Raw genomic sequence first — 20,779 nt, 5'->3', positions numbered from 1 at the left:
CTATACTAGCAAAAGTACAATTTTATTGGTATAAGATCTGTTCACTGTGATAGTGCTTTGTCATTATAATGTATTGGTGCAGGTTACACTAGCTAGCAGCTCCTAGCATAGACCTGGCTTCATATAGCATATCCAAATTTAACTTTGCAAAAGAATATGCAAAGGTCAAAATATTACTAGGTTGTTACACATGGATTCCTTAAATAGGAAATTACATTTTATAATCTAGTAATTGTTGACCTTTTCATGATATTATTTCTTAAAGAAGAATCCCAGATAGATCTCCCAGTACTGAAATAGCCCTGTTCATTCCCTCTCTAACTTTGTATTTTAAATGTAATTTCTTCATTTTTTACACTTCTGCAAGTTTTAAGTATCAAAGTTAAGTGCGGATGAGTGGTGAAGGATTAAATAGCAGTGGGGAACCAGCTGTGTTCTTTAGCAGTTCATATTCAGATATAAGATTGGGGTTTTTACAGGTATAAAAAAATTGTAAAACAGCAACACTCTTTGAGTGGTAGTTGTACTCCACTGAAATATTAGTCTTAATTTTACATGTAATTCTCAAACAAATGTTAGATGCCACATAAAATAAATTTTAAAAAAATTAATCTTTTCAAACTTTTGTGTCATCTAGCTGCTGCAGAATCCTAGTTATCCATACTGCTTGAGCCAACAGAACACACTTGTGGTTGGGTAGATAGGCAGGTTCAAATGAAAGGAATGTTGTCACCAGGACTGAAATTTCAGTGGCTGTGGAGTTGGCTCAGATAAAATAGTAATCTTGATCATTTGGAAAAGCACACACATTGAATAGATAACTAAGTACTATTTAATTCAAATGAATGTCTCTTCATTAGTCTATACACACATACATGCTACTTGGACTTGTAGCTAAAAATAAGTTAAAATGGTTTAAACTTGTGCAAATGCCTATCTGGACACTTACATGTATTTACAACTAATGTCAACCTGGCTTACGTTGGTATTGACTGATTTTATTCCTAATTAAACCAGTACAATCTCTTTGTGTAAAGGAGGTCTCTCTCTACACCAATATTCCCTTGCTTCACAGACTAATAAGGTATACATCTTTTGATGTGTATTTATTTATTCATGAGACTGGATTTGTTAATAAGCCTGACCTTAAAATACATCAATCTGGCACTTCCAGTTTGGAGAAATTGTGGTTCTTTAATACATAAATTCTGGACACAATATTCTCTACCACTAGAAGGGGTTGACTGGAAAATTCTGAAATAGGTGACATTCTGAGAGAACTCATCACCTCTTATAAATAACTACTGAGAAGCAAATATTTCATCTTTCACCAGCTTTTTCCAAAATCAAAATTTGAGCTAGGATGCCCAAGTGGATAGGATAAATTTTCAAGTGAGTAAGGGAACCACCATTTCACAATACCTTAGTAAAAATATGCAATTGTGGTTTTAAATAAGATTTTACCAGACATTGTGTTCATTGCTTCAGAATCCTCTTTTGCATCTGAAGTCTTCTAAAGAATCACTTTTGTACAAGGGTATAGTGAAAGTAGCTATGCTCTAGGAAGCCTAGGGGGATTAAGTGTCTATGTTGGGAAATGATCTTTGGGGCAGAGGGAGGGTGGGGAGAATGTAACAACTTTAGCTAATAAAGAATTTAATCATAAGCAGAGTCAGCTAGGGCAATACCCACACTCTATTTGGTGATTCATACATGCTAGAAATGTAAGTACCTTGCCTTAGTGCTTGCTTTGTACAGATGACACCCACTCTTTTTCCATTTTTGTCTTGTGACCTTGGAATGTGAAAGCTTTTAATAACAATTGACAGTGTAGGTGAGGTATTTTTTTATTTGACCATCTTCTGTTGGTGGATTGACGAGCTTTTGAGCTACAGAAAATTACCTTCTCCAGAGCTGAGGAAGAACCTCCCTACTCTCTCTTTGGTATCCTGGGACCAACATAACATTTTATGACAATGTGTCCATCAGGGATCAAAAGATGCAAATGGCTTCTATGTTCAAGATATCTTGACTGTTAATCATGAATACAATACAGTAGGAAATGGAATTTCCCAAACTGCCAGTTAGATAAAGCCATAAGGTAACACACCTTCAGTTTGCAAAGAGAGAATGTACTGCAGTGCTGAGGTACAATGAGATGAGTTATGGATGAAGTCAGGACTTTAGACAGGCTCCCCATAAAGGAGAAGTAGGTTGGCAAAAGCATGTAGTGAGGTGTGCTGTTCATTCCTTATCAGATATTTAATCACTAAAATCATTTAGTGCTGAAATTAGTCTTAAATTTATAAAAATTTAGTTGTAGAAGTCAGTGACTTAGTACCATGTAGCTTGTCTATGTATGTGTCAGCTACATGAGCATTTGTTTAATGCCTTTTTATAGCTTAATATGGCTATTGAAAGGAGAGATCCTACTCATAAGTCTTGGGATAGTGTGTATTACAGTTTACACTAGCTTCCTTTCCATTTATTTATAAAATACCTTAGGAATAGGTATGGCCTCAGTAATGCTGGATAATTTTTTCAAAGGTGCCTAAATGACTTTGGAGACTTACTCTCATTGAAAGTCAGAATTAGGCTCCTAAATTCTTAAGTCAGTCAATTAGGCACCTTTGAGATTTTTACCCATCAGCTCTTTCAGGAGAAAATCTGCAAGCTTAGCATGTCAGAGCTTTTCTGTCTACCATTAAAATGTGAGTATGAGTGAGGAACTAAGTTTCTGATACTAGAAGACAGAATTTGGCAAACATAGCAAGATAAAGACCTGCTGCCATAAAAGTTTAATTTAAATGATATACATGCAACAAGTCATGTTTAGAGGTTTGCAATAACTAAGGTGAAGTAGAAATAATTAAATCAAGAACAGCAGGGATCCAGCCAATGGAATGCTTTGAAAGACGTAAGCAAAAAATCTTAAACATGGAATAGTTTCAGAAGCTACTGCAAGAGCTCCAGCAAAATAATCTAGTGTACTGTGTCAGCTTAGTGCAAGAGATCTAGCTGCTGCATTGTAGAGAAGTTGAAACTTGCAGATCAGTTTAAAGAGGCATCAATTTGAAAGCTAATCAATTTTTTAAGTGTTTAAATATCTCCTTAATCCACTCATCTTTTGTAAAATTACAATCAATCACATTTTCTTTTTTAAAATCTTTCCCCTATTGAAATGTGAGAATGGATTACTATATAGGGGAAATAGTAAAACTGATTATATACAAAGTACTGTCAGATGCACTAATTAATTTAAATCAAAACATTTACAATAATTTTAGGCATTGTGTAACTGTAGTAGATACATTTTTAAAGTTATTTCCTTTAACAACTATCTAGTAAACAGTAAATCACAATGGTCAAGTATAAATGTTATGAAACCATGAATTAACATCTCAAAATCCACTCAAGAGTATAGGTGAGCAGTGTTCTTGTTTTGATATAAAAGGACAGTTGGCAATATTTAGTGACTTTCTATGAAGACTCTAAATGGATACAGTCCTTTCTTTACTGTATTACAGGTGGTTTGACCCAAAGTACACTAAAATCAGAGTATTTCCATCATTTATTTCAATGTGCTTTGGAGCAGGCTTCGAAAGCAGGAATTAAAGAAGCACTGTCAGAATAAAAGTTACATTTTTTTATCCATGTTACTAACAACTCCTTAGATTACTGCAAGTGATAAAAAATAAAGTACATATTTAAATTGTAATGTTTGTTAATGAGTCTGTCACTGAGGTTGGACTAGCCAGTAACGTTTGTCATCAGTTTCTTTCTAGCTCCTCTATACTAAAACAATGTTTGTATTTGGGTTCACAATCAACACTACACAGGAATATATATATATATATATTTTTAAATAGTTTTAAAAATAATGTCAGGAAAATGTTTACTATTAGGATCTGTAAAATCTAAGTTTAAGCTAAATGATGGGCATGAGCTGTTTGATACCATGCCTTGTAACTAGGAAGCTTTACTGCATTTTCAGAACGTCAAAGTCTTCAAACTTTTGACAACAGTTGCCTTGCGTGGAGCCATCCAGCACCACTGATCCAAGGGACCTAGACACTGTTGCAAACCACAGGAAAGACAAATGTGTCTAAAGAAAAGCACTAAGGCCCAGATTTGTAAAGGTATGTAGGCATTACTCCACGCAGCGTTGCAAGGCCTAAGTGACTTAAATGGCTAAGTCCCATTTTCTAGAGACACTTCAGAAGCACCTTAAGACAACTTGCTACACTTCAAGTTGGAGGTGTAAATTCCAGCTTGAGGAGACATAGCCACACTAGCTCTGATGGAGCTAGAGGTGCTAAAAATAGAGTGTAGCCATGGCAGCATGAGGGGCTAGCCACCCTGAGTACGTACCCATCTAAGGCATGTACTCAGGACAGCTAGCTCCTCCCACCACCACAGCTACAATCTTTTTTTTTTTTTTTAGCATACAAGCTTAATCAGCACTGGCATGGATATGTCTCCTCAAACTTGAATTTACATCTCCAGCTTGAAGTGTAGATGGACTTGTAGTCTCTTAAGCTTTACAATGCTGAGCAGAGCAACACCTGCCTAAATACCTTAAAAAATCTGGGTCTAAATATTAGTCATTTTTATGAAGGTGAGGTACACTTTATCTTCAAATGTAGGAAAAGTATAGTAGCAGACAAACCTCTTTTTGATCTGTGTCTGGAAAACACGATTCCAGAGGCTATTGAGAAGTATGTTTTAGGTGGCAGTAGAAAAATGGGAGTAGGAGTGGAGGATTCAATCTATTATAAAAGATATTTTGGCTTCAGGGTTGCTGTTCCCCATCCTTCTTGGGGTTTTTGTGTGCTGACTGTGTGCGTGTGATGGGAGGAGAGAGGAAGAGTTAAGGAGCCCAAGTCAATTTTATCTGGTGTAAATGAAAGAAAGGGATTTTGAAAAATGTTAACTAGAGCATTTACAAGATGGTCTATTGACAGAATATATAGAAGTTTATCCTGACCCACAGATGTTGAGGCCCAAGGATTGTTAATTCTACTGTTGAGCAGAGGAACTAGATCATGTGATGCAAGGGTGACGTTTTATCCTTTGCTAGTAAGATTAAGTTGGCCTGATGTAGTTATAATTTGAATAGAGCTAACTTTTCACTCTTCCAAACATCTGTAAACAATCTTCCCTCCTATTGCATATTCCACACTTGTTCTTTCTGTACATGGAATATGCACTTTCACATTTAATAATTTTATGCATCTTGACTTCTCCCTTAGCAGAAGATAATTGAGCTGTATCTTTCTTCCTACAAATACCACAGACCGGTTAGCCTTGCAACCCCAAACATTCAAAAATCATTAGATTTTTCAATTGTGAGTTGTTTTCTGGTTTGAGCCTCTAGGACATTGGTTTTCAACATTTTTTTTGTTTCCAGACCCCTAAAAAATTTCAAATGGAGGTGTAGACCCCTTTGGAAATCTTAGTCTGTGGGAATGTGACCCCACGTGTCTCCCCTGCCACAAGTCGCATCTGTCTATCTCAGAGGGGAGTATGTGGTAGACTATATTTGAAAAGATACTCAACCTAAAAAGTTTGAAAACCATTGATTTAGGAGAAAGGGTACACAGTCACATTTGGGGAAAAAGCCACAGCAACAGAAAATATATGCAAATAAAAAAGCCCCTTCCTTCCCATCCATTGATGAGAACATCCCACAGGTAATAGTCCTTTGACTGCACCACCTCACCCAGCCACCAAACCCCACTCTGTTTGGATCAAAGAGCAGCAGTAGTCCAAGTGTCTCTATACAGGTTTGTATCTGGCCCCAAGAGAGCTGCTTGCCTGGAGGAACCATCACCTAACCTAGCTGAGTGGTCCATCTTTAAGGTGCTGGGTAATCAGAATTTCATTGAAGACCACGCAGCTCTATTGCCATCTTCTCTGTCATCTCTCACTACAAAATTCTCAATCAGCACCATCTCTTACCATAGAGTTCCCATAAGAAGGACATCAAAGATTGATGAGCAGAATCCTGACTACTTAGAAAAAAGCTATTTCTTCATTGTGGGAGCCTACAGCCCCCTGTTTCCCCAAAATCCAAGTTTTTATATAGTTATGGGGACTCCCCAAGTGTCACTAAAGGAATTGTGGGTAGCACTCTAATGCAAATGAAGATTTGAGACAGCATTTTCCCTTTTCACCAATAAAGGGAGGCAAGAGCTCTTCTCTGGAGCCTGTGGTCATAACAGGGTTTACATGTGAGACCTGCAATTAAAATATACCAGCCAGTTCAGGAAAATATCTTTTAGTTTAATTTCTCCCTACATCCCAGCACTCCCAAAACCAAGAAACGTGTAGAGAACATCACCTTCTCCTGGGGCACTAGGACCCAAATGGTGTCGTCCTTTTCTCCAACCATATTACTTTTGGGAAAGAAGCTACAGGGAAGAGCCAGCCAGAGATTGAACCCGGGAAAGCAACTAGAGAAGGATAGTTCAGACAGGACTGATGGTGTGATTATGTCACTGGACTGTTTCCCCTGTTTTAACTTTAAACATTGCATCACCTCTGCTTACTGTCTGATTTCTTCAACCTCTCCTGCCCACTCCCTTCCTTTATCTTTTCTGCTAGCTAATCCCCTCCTAACATAATCCCACTGAAAGGATTTAAACAACAAAAGAAAATAAATGTAATCATTCCCTGGCGTGAGCGGGGCCGGCAGCCCTCCCTCACTGGCAATCTCCAAGGGAGGCCACACCTCTTGGTGTCTGTGCCCTGGGGGGAGTTCTAACAAAGGGGGAAGTTTCTACCCCTCAGTAGGGCGAGCAAACAGTTTAAGGCCCTGACCCTCAGGCAGGGCAGGCAGAAGGGAAGCAGTGTCTAGCCCTCAGCAGGGTGAATAACCAGTCCAAAGCCCTGGCCCTTAGGCAGGGTGGGGCAGGCAGCAGGGAACAGTCTCTGGCCCTTAGCAGGTGATCACCCATTGGTCAGGGTAGGAAGGGGAGAGGGGGACTCAGGCCCATCCAACTCCACTGCGTCCCAGCCCAGGGACCTAGCAGTGATGGGCTGTCCCATCACTGGGTCAGCAGGGCTCCAGCCGAAATGCGCTGATGCGGCTACAGGCCATAATGCAGCCAGGTGGGTGTCCGGCTCCCCTGGGCTCCTTCCTTCCCCTAGCGTACCTTGTCTCTCAAGTCACTCCCTATTTCCTCAGGATACTTTGCCTGAGGGAAGTTCCAGAATCCTTCGGCCTCATTGCTCGAAAGCAGGTCCGAGAACTCTTCAGAGCCATCCATGGAGGGCAGCTCCTCTACATCACAGGGGTCTCCTCTGGCTTGCAGGGGGCTGGCAGCTTGGGTAGCTCCTCCAGGTCGCAAGGGTCTCTTCCAGCTTGCCGGGCTCAGGTAGCTCCGGCAGGTCCTCAGGCAGTTGGCAGCCTCTTCACAGGGTAACTGTCTGGTCCAGGCCCTGGCACCAAGGAAGAGACATCCTTCTCCTTTGGCCGCCTTCCCCTTACTGAGCAGGAAGGCCTACCTTTTATACTCCCTGCCCCACCTTTCTGCTTCTGGTCAGGTGGGGTTGTACTTCCGAGCTCCGCCCCCCCTCCCCCCCCCAGAGGGGGTTTTGCTGTCCCTCGCCATCAATCTCCGAGGAAGGCCACACCTCGGCTACAGTGGAACTAACATGACATTTATAGTCATCACATTGTTCACTACTTGTATGTTATATATCTTTTTTCTACTTTTTGTTTTTGGGGCAGGGTCTGTCTCTTAGTCTATATTTGTACAATCTTAGTACAAGGGGCCAGTTCTCACCTGACTACTGTGCTAAATTAAAACAAAAAGTCTGAGCCTGAAAATGTCTAAATCCTCTACAAGTGGCAGGTGGCTTAGGCTCGGCATCACTGAAACCTGCACAGCTGAGAATAAGCTGGTCCCAGAAGGGATCAGAACCCATTCAGCATGCTCCATAATGATCTCCTGAGACAAAAAGGCAGCAACAATCACAGAAAATCTGTAAAGCTGCTGCCAGGTTCATCCATCTATAACATTATGAAAGACTATAGGCTGGTTTTCATTCCTCTGCAGAAGCATCTTTTGGCAAGAAAGGGTCCCAAGTGGCAATTCCTAAATAGTTTAGCTATGTTATTTTAGGAAATCATGTCCTTCTATCCTATTTATCTTTTCTTCCCTATGTCTTTCTCCTTTTTACTATGTTCCAAAAGTCTCAGAGTGGAGGAGAAGTCAGAAAACAAACTGGAAAATGTGTTACTCAATGATTGAGCTTTCTGAATGACCTCCCGCGCAGTCTGCTCCACCTGACAAGCCTTTTAGAGTCTCTTCAGGGTCCATGTATTTTGTCACTATGGTTGAATAATGAAGTGTTACATTTATGGTTAAACTATTAAGAATTTAGTGCTTCAATACAACTTTGCATGCAGCTTCTCTGGAGTGAGGATGAAAGGTGCACGGCTGAATGCCAAGGACAAGTCTCAGCTACTTTTGATATTCGCAGAAAAAGAGCAGACCAAATGTCTTGGACTAGGAAAGGGGTCATTTGAGGTAAAGAAAATATTTGGTAATATGTTTTCTAATTTTTGTGCTGACAAATGATGCTCTAAGAACATACATCCATGATCACCTTTTCCCCTATGTAATTCCAATATAGTAGCAATTAGCACAGTTGTTCATGCTCTTTAATCCCTACATTCAACTGGATGGGTGGTGCCTTTTCCATCTGGGAATCCCATTTGTGGAAATCTCTCCTTAGCTATGTCTGCTAGACTTCTGATGATTGTCTTCAAGACTAAGTGCAGATTTTTTCCATTTGAGCCAGCTAATTTTTTTTTTAAATACATTTTCCTTCTTTTCTCTCCCTCCCTCCGAACAGCTCTCATCTTTTGGTTTATCTTTTACTTTTTTTTTGGTTGGCTTGGAGTAATGATTTCGTGGCTCTTCTGGATTAATTATGTTGAAATATATTTGTTTGTAAAATGTGTGTTAAAAATCAACACCTAAATATGTATTACATTATGATGACCTAAACAGAGCAATAGTTCACATTTTTATACTGCCTTCCATCTGAATTTCTATATGCATATTACTTAAGCCACTACAACATCTATGTGAAGTTTTATGATTGGGAAACAAAACACATCAAGGAGTGACAGAAAGTCAGTGGCAGAACCTTCAATTTAACTTATATCATGCCAGCTCCCACTCTTTAAGCTGCTTTAAGCTGTAGGCCACGGATGCGGTGCAATACAATTAAGATAATTTAAACATTGCAGCAGAGAATTCCCACCCCTATTTCATAGGGACTTACATATTACCCAATTTATATTTCCTCAAAAATATTATCTATCTTTATACCACTAGAATTACACTGTTCTCCTGAATATAATTTCTGCATTAGTTTTAATGTGCTCTCATCAAGATTCGTTATGCATTCATCAAGTTATGTGTGTGTTTTTAATGAATTATTTCCTTATACTGAAATAGGAAATGTGAGAAAAAGGTTCCACAGCAGTAATTGACTACATTAATTCTTAAGTGAAAAACAATGGGAGGAATATAACGAGAATAAAGACATATACCAGAGGATAAAATAATCATTTCCCAATTTAAGTTCTGACTTGACTGGAGTGGCCATATCCACTATGTTGAGAAATGTTACCGATAAAACCAATATTGCATAAACACTTGAAAGTGTGTAACTCCCAGTTTTTAAGCAGCATAAAACATTAATCTATAGCTCTAGGAGTTCATGTGTACGATGTGTTGGCTAGCAAATATTGCTGGATTGGCAGTGGAGGGGGAGGAGGGACAAGAACAATAATCAGAATAAACTGATTTTAAAATATGGGTGTCAGCTAACTTTTTCATTATTTAAAATGTTTGTTATTAAAAGTTAACCATACAAAACTCATTTCACCAAAAATCGGAGGTGTTTGAGTCTCAGAATGTTGCTGACACCACAATCCTCTTTCCACAGTCAGGAAAAACTACATCAGCCCTTTGGAGTTAAGGGTGGAAGAAGAGGAAGTGACTCATTTTGTGCCGTAATGATGGTTCTTCGAGATGTGTGTCCATATGGGTGCTTCACTGTAGGTGTGTCTGCGCCTTGGCACTGCTGATTGAGAACTTTGGTAGCAGTCTGTCTGTCTGTCCCACCTGTGCATGTGCTGCTCCCTGCCTGCCACAAGGCTAGCCAGTGTGCACGGGCATGCCCTCCTCAGTTCCTTCTCAACTGTAGAGTCAACTACTAGAATTACAAAGTAGAGGGGAGGAGGGTGGATCATGGAGCACCCGTAGGGGGACACATCTCGAAGAACCACCATTACTGCACAAGGTGAGTAACTTCCTCTTCTTCTTCAAATAGTGTCCCTATGGGTCCTCCACTGTAGGCGACTCCTGAGCACTATCCACCACTGGAGGCTGGGACTACAGAGTTTAATTTGATACAGATGATAGTAATGTGGCACTGAATTTAGCATCTGCAGCTGAATCCCCCAGAATAGCATAGTGTTCTGCAAAGGTATGCACAGATGCCCAGGTAGCTGCTATGCAGATTTCTGATATAGGTATACCTTTGGAAAAGGCGATGGATGAGGAGACCGACCTTGTAGAATGCATGTGTACTGAAGATGGGGGAGCTACCTTACGCAGTTGGTAACAGAGCTTAATATAACTGGAGACCCACTTAGAGAGAGTCTCTGAGCTGAGATTGCTGTGCCTTTTGACCTATCTGCAATGGACAGGAAAAGTTTCAGGGATTTCCTGAAAACCCTTGTTCTGTCCAAGTAGAAGGCCAAGGGTCTTCTTACGTCAAGCATATGGAAAATGGCTTCCCTATTATCCTTATGAGGTTTGGGATAAAAGACTGCCATCAAAGCCACTGTCTCGCCTATCCTTCAGAGGTGATGGCAATGAGGAATGCTGTCTTCATGGAAAGGTTAGTTAGTGAACAAGAAGCTATGGGTTCAAATGGTGGTCTAGTCAATCCTTTTAGCAATAGATTAAGATCCCTTTGGGGAGTGAGGAGCCTGGGCTGTGGGAAGAGGTTTGCTATGCCCTTTTGTAGTCAGGTGGGAGAAGATTGAGTATCCTTCTACCTGCTGGTGTAAGGTTTCAATGGTTGCCAGATGAACTTTCTGCAAACTGAAAGAGTTCAAATTTCTTTAAAGCCAACAGGTAGTCTAAGACAATTGGTAGGGTGGCTGCAGTAGGGGTAACATGCTTGGGCTGGCAACAGATCTGGAACCTCTTCCATTTCTGAAGGTAGATACGATGAGTAATTCCCTTTCTACTGTGTAATAGCACCTCCTGTACCTCCTCAGAGCAAGATGTCTCAATGTGCTGGAACCATGAAGGAGCCAGGATTTGAGTCATAGACTCCATAAATTGGGATGGAGAGTGCGTCTCTCATTCTGCGACAGGAGGTAAGGAGTGATCGAGAGAGTCATCAGTGGACACAATGCCAGCCCACATTCAGGAAAAAAGGTAAGGATACCACACCTATCTGGGCCACATGGGAGCAATCCGAATGATGTTTGCTTTCTCTCTTCCTATTTTCAACAGGACCTTTAGTAATAGAGGGAATGGGGGAAAGGCATAAGGAAGACCCTTGTCCCAAAAAAGAAGGAAAATGTCTCCCATGAAGTGTCATCCAATCCCCGCTCTGGAGCAATACTGAGGATATTTCTTGTTCTGATAAGTAGTGAACAGGTCTATTACCAATGTCCTCCATTGTCGGAATATGTTAAGTAGTATTACCGACTCTATCTCCCATTCATGGTCATGTGGGAATTTGCAGCTGAGACTGTCAGACATTGTGTTGTGTATTCCTGGTAGGTAGGCTGCTGCTATTAGGGCATTGTGGGAGATGCACCAGTTCTAGTTTTAGTGCCTCTATGCATAGGGAATGAGATCTGGCACCTCCCTGTCAGTTTATATAACACATGCAGGCCATGTTTTCTGTCATGACCCTTGTGAGCGTGTCTTTGATCAGTGGGAGGAAGAGAGCATATGTATTTCTGACCGCTCTGAGCTTGAGCAGGTTGATGTAAAGGCATGTCTCTGTTGGGGACCAACTGTCCTGTGTTGTGCGACTACTGAGATGTGCACCTCATCATATGAAGGATGCACTGGTGGTCAGGAGTAGAGATGGGGAACACTAAGGAAAGAGGATTCCCATACGGACTTTTGCCAGGTCCTTTCACCAGTCTAAGGATCGCTTGACTCTAGTGGGCATCGATAGAAGTTTGTTTATATTGTCTCTGTTCAGCCTGTAAACTGAACTGACCCATGTTTGGAGGCATCTCGCGTAATCTGGCAATAACCGATGTGCCCGTGGCCATCTGCCCCAGAAGCTGGAGGCAATATCTTGCCAAAATTTGTGGGCTGGATTGTATTCTCTCTGTCAATGAGGAGGGACTGAGAAATCTGTGATGTGGTAGGAGCGCTTTTGCCTGAGTGGAGTCGAGGTTAGCTCCTATGAATTCTAGCCTCTATACCGGTGCTAAGGTCAATTTTTGTTCATTGATCTGTAGGCCCAGCTTTAGAAACAGGTCTCGTGTGGCCTGAGTAACTTGTGGGGCCTCTGAGAAGGACCATACCCTGAGAAGGCAATCGTCCAGGTAAGGATAAATCATGATACCTCAACAGTGTAAGCGCCACTACCAAAAGGACCTTAGGGTTTTCTCCAAGGGATGAGCAGAGGCTGAAAGAGAGTACTCTGTACTGGAGTGGTCCTGGCCCAGTGTGAATCTGAGGTAATGCCTGTGATTCAGTATGATGGAAATGTGGAAATATGGTTCTCTGCCCTCAACCATCAAGATGCAATCTCCTTCCTCTAATGCTGGAATGATTGTTGACAGGATGACCATCTTGAATTTCTGCACTTTGATGTATATGTTGAACACTCGGAGGTCCGGGATGGGTCTACAACCTCCTTTTTTCTTTGGTATCAGGAAGTAACGAGAGTAGAAGCCTTTGCCACTGACATGTACGGGCACAGGTTCTATAACTCCTATGCTAAAGAGATGGTTTACCCCTTGACGTAGTAGACTCTCGTGAGAACGGTCCCTGAAGAGGGACAGGAAAGGGTGCATGGGAGAGGGGAGACATGGATGGCATATTCATTATGTATAATCTGGAGAGAAACATGGGTCTCCCCCGAAGACAAATGATAGCTATGAACCAGGGGCCTAGAGAGGGTGTCCTTGCTGGACCACAGAAGGGGAATACATGTGAAGTTGCCCTGAACAGTTACATGTACTACTCCTAACAGGTTGTATGAAATGGAACACTGTTGGTGGTCTGGGGAGCGGCTACCATATCTGTATTTATTTGGGTTATATGGCTGCAATCTCTTCCCCATAGGGTGCACTGACAGGGTTGCTATTCCAAACTATAGAAGTAGCATCCATGTCGGGGCTGTGCTGCACCTTTGTGGTCTGCCTGCCTGTGCAGACATGAAGTCCAGCTCCTACCCATCTATTATTTGGGCTTTGTGTCTCAAAGACTGGATTTCACCCTACAAGAGTAGTAGTTGGTGGATTTTTTTTTAAATCAGAACTATCACAACTCAGGGCTAACATTGTAAGCAAAAAAATTGCAGGAGAAGAGCTGATAAGTTTCAACTAGTTATATGAGCCGCTCAAACCACATAGCAGCCTCTGTGATTTAAAACAAAACAAAACAGGTTATCTACAGCCATCAGCTCACACCATGTGTGAATTCTCTTAGCTGCTGGAGAATCAATTTTCAGAGGCCTCCCCGCTGCACATTCTTCCATAATTGTCTAAATTGAGTTTGGCTGAAGAGGAATGTCTGTTATAAGAGCATGGGACTCCCTGACCCTTTACTTATCCTACTCAGCCCAATGTTACATGATATTTTATAAACTTAAGGTATGATTGCTGTGTAGTAAATCTGAGTTTGAGTCTGTGTCTTCACTGAACTTTTTCTCATAATCTCCCACTGTTCTATAGTCCTAATGCAGACCAATTACCAGCTTCTTTTACCACTGTGAGCCCTAACTCTTTTAGTAGGGCTACATCATATTGTGCTAAAAATGCTGTTAGCCCATCCAGTTCATATCAGTGCCTGAGTTACAGCAATAGAGGGAGATTTTTCAGAAAAGGCACAGCGTAGACAAACACTTGTGACCTTGTGTATTTTCAGTCAGTTTCTTTTGGGATCTGAGAGAGAAACTCACTAACTCACTGTGAAACAGAGTCACCACCAAACAAAGTAAAAATTAAGGTGCTTATGCATGGGGAAAACTCCCTGATAAAATCCAAACAGATACCACCTTATCTTCCTTCAAATCCTTGCATAATGCTATGATGTCTATAAAACCTATCTTCCATAGCTAGTCAGATGACAAGCTGAGACTTCTCCTTCCCCTCTTTCCTTTTCCTATTCACTTCCTCACAACCACTACCTCATTTTAAAAAAAGCATGTAGCTAACAAAGCTGTGACAGTTCTTCACCAGATTCATTTGCTCATATGTTGTCTCCACATCTGCTACCCTTTGTCATTTTATGTCTTTAGACTGCAAACTTTAAACTTTCAAAGCAGGGATGATCTCTATTCTGTTTGTACAGCATCAAGTGATGCCTCCAGCCCCAACTAGGGCCTTTGGTCACTCCCATACTATAAATATTAATGATAAAAGCCTGCCTGACTGGCTCCATCTGAACTTTGAGGGAGTGTAGTGAGTGGGTCCTCAAGGACACAGCTGCAGAAGCCAAAGAAACAATGAACAGAGACAGTATTGTGAGTGTGCTCACAGCCATGAATCACAAAAGCATGGGGGCGGGAATAAGAGGCTTAAGCCTCCCCAAGCAGCTGCCGCCAAGAAGCTTCCATTCTGCCTCTCCGCATGCCGAAGGACCATGTCTATCCCCGCCTAGCTGGTGGCCGTGGGGACGCAGGACTGGCTACTGTAATCCTGCAAGGAACAGGCCCTTCACTGGGGATCCGTGGGCTGGAGAGCCCTAGGGCCTTTGGGGTGGGATGCTCAGGGCTGGCCACGGGCTTGAGGCCTGGTGCAGAGCTTAGGGATGCCTGGGACAGAGCCCCTCTCCTGCTCCCTCCCTGATCTGCATTGTCATGGGAGCGTCTTGTGCACAGGAGAGACTATTCTGTTCCCACAGGCTAGGATAATCAAACCCGATATCTCACTCCTAAGAGTAACCCAAGATGCAAAGGTGTATCTCTTGCATACGTGTGGCTTCAGACTGGCTCTGTATGCTGTTTGCCTGTGTGCCACTCTGGTCTCTGCAGAAATAACTGTCGGGTGGCACAGCAAAGTTTCCTACAGCAGTAAGAGAAACAAGGCAGCTCGGCCAAGAAACCTTTGGCAGAGGATTGCAGAATAACTATAGGAAAGTTTCCTAGAGATCTCTATGGAGGATTCTCAGGACATCCCTGTGTATGTATGTTAAATACTTGGAAAGTACCTGTATTCAGAGAGAAATCAGCACAGAACACAGACATGCAAACCCATGAAAAGTCTTCATTGAACTAACACTAAAACCAGCCAGGACTGGCTGAGCTATCCCCTAATAGTCTAACTCTATTGCTATGACAACAAGTTAAGCTCTGTTGCTACAGCAACCTAGGCAATTAGGCAAGACACAAAATACACAACATATTCCTCCCCCCTAATGAAAACGCCCATTTAACAGAACAATCACTAAACTAGGGAATGAGGGTAGACTGCCTCAGTTCCCGGCTAAACTCTGGGGATTATTCTGCCCCATAATGTGGGTTTGCCCTAGCTAAAGATCCAGCCGTTGAGGAGGCCTTCTCCCTCTAGGTGGATTACGGCTGACTTCTGGTGTTCTTGCACCAGAAGGTGTTATTGGTGCAGGTCTAACAATAGGCTCAGTACTTGTAGCTCAAACAGGTGAGGATGTTGTATCTGTTTGAACAGAAGTGGGGGCTGTATCTGCTGCAGAGATGGATGGAGAAGGGGAGTCAGGAACGGGTGACTCTTGACTCGATGATATCTCACCTGTAATTGTAATGTCAGGCACTTCAACTGGAAATATGTCCCTGGGACATGTATGACCTGGCAACAACTGATCTACATGCCACCACCAGATGAGATCATCTGCAGTCTGGACAGTGTAGGAAACAGGTCCTGTTTGGGCGATGACTGTAGTAGGGACCCATTTAGTTCCAAAAGCATAGTTCCGAGGACAGCCTGTCCAGAACTAAAACTTTGGTCTTTTGCTGTGTGCACATCTGATGACTTGGTTTTGCTGTTGACATTAAACAACTTGTCGTGTGTTGGTGGGTTTCAGCAGATCAAAGCAAGTGCACAGCTTTCATCCCATCATTAGAAAGGCCAGGGACGCTTTGGTCATAGCATAAGGTATGTTTCTGTAGGATAGTAAGAAGGTGTTCAGACTCTTTTGAATGGACGAATGTCCCCTTGCAGATCTTAAAGCTTGTTTAATTATCTACACAAACCTTTCAGCTAATCCATTGGTAGATGGATGATATGGTGCTGAAATGATGTGATGTATCCCATTTGCTTTCATAACATTTTCAAACTCCTGAGAGACGAACTGCGGTCTGTTGTCACTCACAAGTTGTTCTGGCAGACCAAAAAGATTTCACACAGTTTCTGGATAGTACTTTCAGCAGGAGGACGGCATTACAGAGACTTCTGGCCATTTAGAGTGAGTGTTTACAACAACCAGGAACATGCTTCCTTCAAATGGGCCAGCAAAATCAACATAAATACGCTGCCACGGGTTTTCAGGCCAGTCCCATGGGTGTAGGGGAGCCAACTGAGGCACGTTCCTCACACTCTGACATGAAGTACAAGCTCTTACCTTCTCTTCAATGGCACTGTCTAGGCCACCAAAAGTAGCTTTGTGCAATTTTTTTCATGTGCACTATTCCACAGTGACCTGAATATAGCTGTTCTAACATCTGTGATCTCAGTAGTGGTGGAAGAATGACACGCATCCCCACAACAAGCAACCAGAAAGGATTGATAACTCCATCCTCTTGGACATGTAGGGAAAGTGGTCAGGTGAGACCTGAGTGTCCTGTAGAGATGTTCCATGCATCACTAGGTCCATAACTTGGGACAGTACTGTGTCAACATGAGTTGCCTTCTTTACTTGAGTAGCAGTGATGGGTGTGTTCTCTACCTGTTCAAAGTAGAAGATTTCTTTCTGGAAAATATCTTAATGTTTAACTGGTAAAGGCAGTCTTGAGAGACCATCTGCGTTGCAGTGCAGAGTGGATTTCCGATATTTGATCTCATGTGTGTGCGGAAAGCTACAATGCCTATAGTTGCATATGACTAGCAGCCAATGGTGGAATGCCTGTGCATGGTCCAAAAATTGATGTTTGAGGTCAATGGTGAATGAGAAGTGTGAACTTCCATCCAAACAGGTAGTGGTGAAATTTCCAAATTGCAAAAACAATTCCCAGTGCTTCACGTTCGATTTGGGTATAGTTAGTTTTTGCTTTGCTTAAGGTGCGTGAGGCAAAAGCAATGGGTCTCTCCTTTCCTGAAGGCATAATGTGTGACAACTGCTCCCACTCCATAAGGGGAGGCATCGCAGGCCAACTGTAGAGGTAAGGATGGATCAAAATACATCAGAATCTCTGAATTTAGCAATGTGTTTAGCCTTGTTAAATGCAACATCACAGGCTTCAGTCCACTTCCAGACCTTGTTCTGGCCAAGAAGTTCAGATAGTGGTTTTAATAGTGTTGCTAACTATGAAATAAACTTTCCATAATAGTTCAATAGCCCTAAAAAAGAGCAAAGTTGGCTTACGTTTCGAGGAGGTGGGGCTTCCACAATAGTCTTGACTTTTACAGGAGCCTTACGAAGGCAGTAGCATCTATGATATGTCCCAAATATTCAACAGAGGGCTGGAAGAATTCACATTTGTCTTTGCGACTGATAGGCCATACTCTTCCAGTCTTTGTAGGGCAGCCTCCAAGTTCTGAAGGTGATCCTTCTCATTCTTGATAGTGACCAGGATGTCATCAAGATAGCGCTGGACACCTGGCAAGCCACTCAAGAGCTGGTCCATAGCCCTCTGGAACAAAGCTGGAGCAGACATTATTCCGAAGGACAAGCAACAGTATCGGTACAGCCCTTTATGTGTCACAATAGTCAACAGCTCTTGGGACTTCTCATCGATGTTTATCTGTAAATACGCCCGACTCAGATCAATCTTGCTGAACTTTTGTCCACCAGCCAAGCCAGCGAAGAGGTCATTGATGTGGGGAAGAGGGTATTGCTCTGCACACAAGACCGGGTTAACAGTAATCTTAAAATCCCCACAAATACAAAAGGAGCCATCTTTCTTCAGTACTGGAACGACTGGGGTTGCCCATTGGTTGTGGGTAACTGGTACTAGGACTCCATTTTTGACCAAGCGCTCCAGGTCCGCTTCAACTTTTGGCCTGATAGCATATGGCACAGTTCTGGCTTTCAGACATTTTAGTTGGCTGTCAGGCTTAATGTTCAATTTCACAGTGATTCCCTTCATACTTTCCAGGTCTTCTCCAAAAACAGCAGCATGTTTCTTTAATACAGCTGTCAGATCTGTTTCTTCTTTAGCCATCCTGGGCACTTCTGCCCAGTTCAGCTGGATCTTCCTAAGCCATGACCTTCCCATTAAGGCTGGGTAATTGCCTTCCACCACAAACAGTGGCAATTGAGCAGTCTGTCCATTGAGTTCCACCTTAACATCAGTAGTGCCCAACATGGGTACAGCTTCTCCAGTTTTTGTCGGCTTAAGCGGGAGATGCTTTAGCTTCTCCTTATACACAGTGTCTGAGGCCAGCAAAACTGCTGCGCTGGTGTCCAGTTCCATGCATACAGGTTTAGCTTCCAACAGCGGGATTACCCAGCATTCATGTTAGCCGATTGCCATGGACAAGACATGGAGTGCCACTTCTTCTGACTGGGTGCCACTTTGATCATCCTGAGTCTGCTCTACCATGTGCAGATTTTCCTTTTTGGTCCACCAGACAGCAAGCTTCTTTTTCTCCAGTTTGCCTGTTTTGTTTGACTCTTCTTTCTTTTGTTTGCAGGCATGCTCAGTGTGTCCCTTTTCGCCACATCATCGACACACTAGATCTTTACACCAGCATTCTGATGCATGGTGACCCAGCTTTCCACAGCAGTAACATTCCCAGCTCTCCACTGTCTTGTGGGGTAGGTTCTTGTGACACCTTATGCACTCTAGTCAATGCATTGAGTTATTGAGCTTCCTTTGCAGCGAGCTCCATAGAGATTGCAATTTCAATGGCCTTCTGCCAGGTGAGTTGGGCCTCTGTCAATAGGCACTTCTGTATTGCTTCATTCCGCAGATCACACACTAACCTATCACGTAGGGTGTCTTTTAACACATCATTAAATTCACAGTGTTCAGCAAGCTTCTTCAGAGCTGCTACAAATTGCAATTGTTTCACCTTCTTCTTGATTCCTTTTGTGAAACCTAAATCTCTCTGCAATTACCAGCAGTTTTGGAGAAAAATGTGCCTCCAGGTTTTTCACACTGTCACTGTAAGATTTTGTCTCTGGCTTATCAGTTGCACTAAGCTGCACAGTGAAGAATAGGTTTTAGTTCCTACAACACTTAAGAAAATGGGCATCTTCTTTGCATCTGTAATTTCATTTGCAATAACAAAAAGCTGAAAGCGCTCAGTATATGAGTTCCAATTCTCTAGAGTCTCATCAAAAGGTCCCAGGGGCCTCATAAATGTAGCCATTGCTGCTCCTCTTTTTTTTCCTTTCTTTTCTCTCCTTTCTTTCTCTTGTCTTTTATTCATGCATGTTCGGGTCGTTCACACACAATTGCTGATGATTTCCATTCACTAGCACTGTTCCCAGTCTGTCTGCTTCAGTTCAGTTAGAACAAAGCAGAGCCTGTTTTAGTTTCAGTTTGAACCATCACTGTAAACAGCCCAGCCCCCAAAACATCAAAAAGGTTTTCTTTTTTTTTCCCCTTACATTGACTTTTACTTCTTTGCCGGTGCAGCACAGGTCGATCCCAACCTCCATCGCCACTTTTGTTATGTTAAATCCTTACAAAGTATTTGTATTCAGAAAGAAAGCAGCACGGAACACAGAGAGATGCAAATTAATGAAAAGTCATTAATGAACTAACACTAAAACCAGCCAGGACTGGATGAGCTATCCCCTAATAGTTTAACTCTATTGCTATGACAACAAGCTAAGCTCTAATATTACGGCAACCAAGGCAATTAGGCAAGACACAAAATACACAACAGTGTACATTAACAACTTTTTCGCTGGGCCCCCACTGCATAGATACCCAGGCTCTGTTGTTAATTTCTATCCCTCCTTGCGGGCTGGCCACATGGCCCAGCAGGGGCGTCGCAACCCTTCCTCAGCCCCAGGCTCTGAGGAAGGCCACAGCGCCTTGCTCTACGGCAGTGTTTCTCAAATAGTGTTCCGCGAAAAAGTGGAACCGCGCTGTTGAAATTAACAGAAATCGTGCACCGCAGAACAGCTGTGATGGCGCCACAGAACAGCTGTGATGGCGCCACGGAAAACAGCTTAGAGAGCGTGCCGACGAAACCAGCCTACACCGTGCCGCCGAAAAGGGGAAGATTTCCTGGACTTGTCGGCGGAGGGTATGGCATGTCCACGCAAGGGTGCCGTGGCGAAATATAACTGAGAAACACTGCTCTACAGGAAAAAGCTAGCAAGTTATGAGTCTTTAGCGGGGCGGGCTGTCAACGCAGTCAGTAGCCCCCGGCCCTCAGGCAGGGCGGGGCTGT

This window comes from Emydura macquarii, unplaced genomic scaffold (assembly GCF_026122565.2).
Source record: "Emydura macquarii macquarii isolate MOO-44397 ecotype Brisbane River unplaced genomic scaffold, CSIRO-AGI_Emac_v2 contig_2676, whole genome shotgun sequence".
NCBI lineage: Eukaryota > Metazoa > Chordata > Testudines > Chelidae > Emydura > Emydura macquarii.
The sequence above is the reverse complement of the archived record's forward strand: the minus strand, read 5'-3'. Positions refer to the sequence as shown.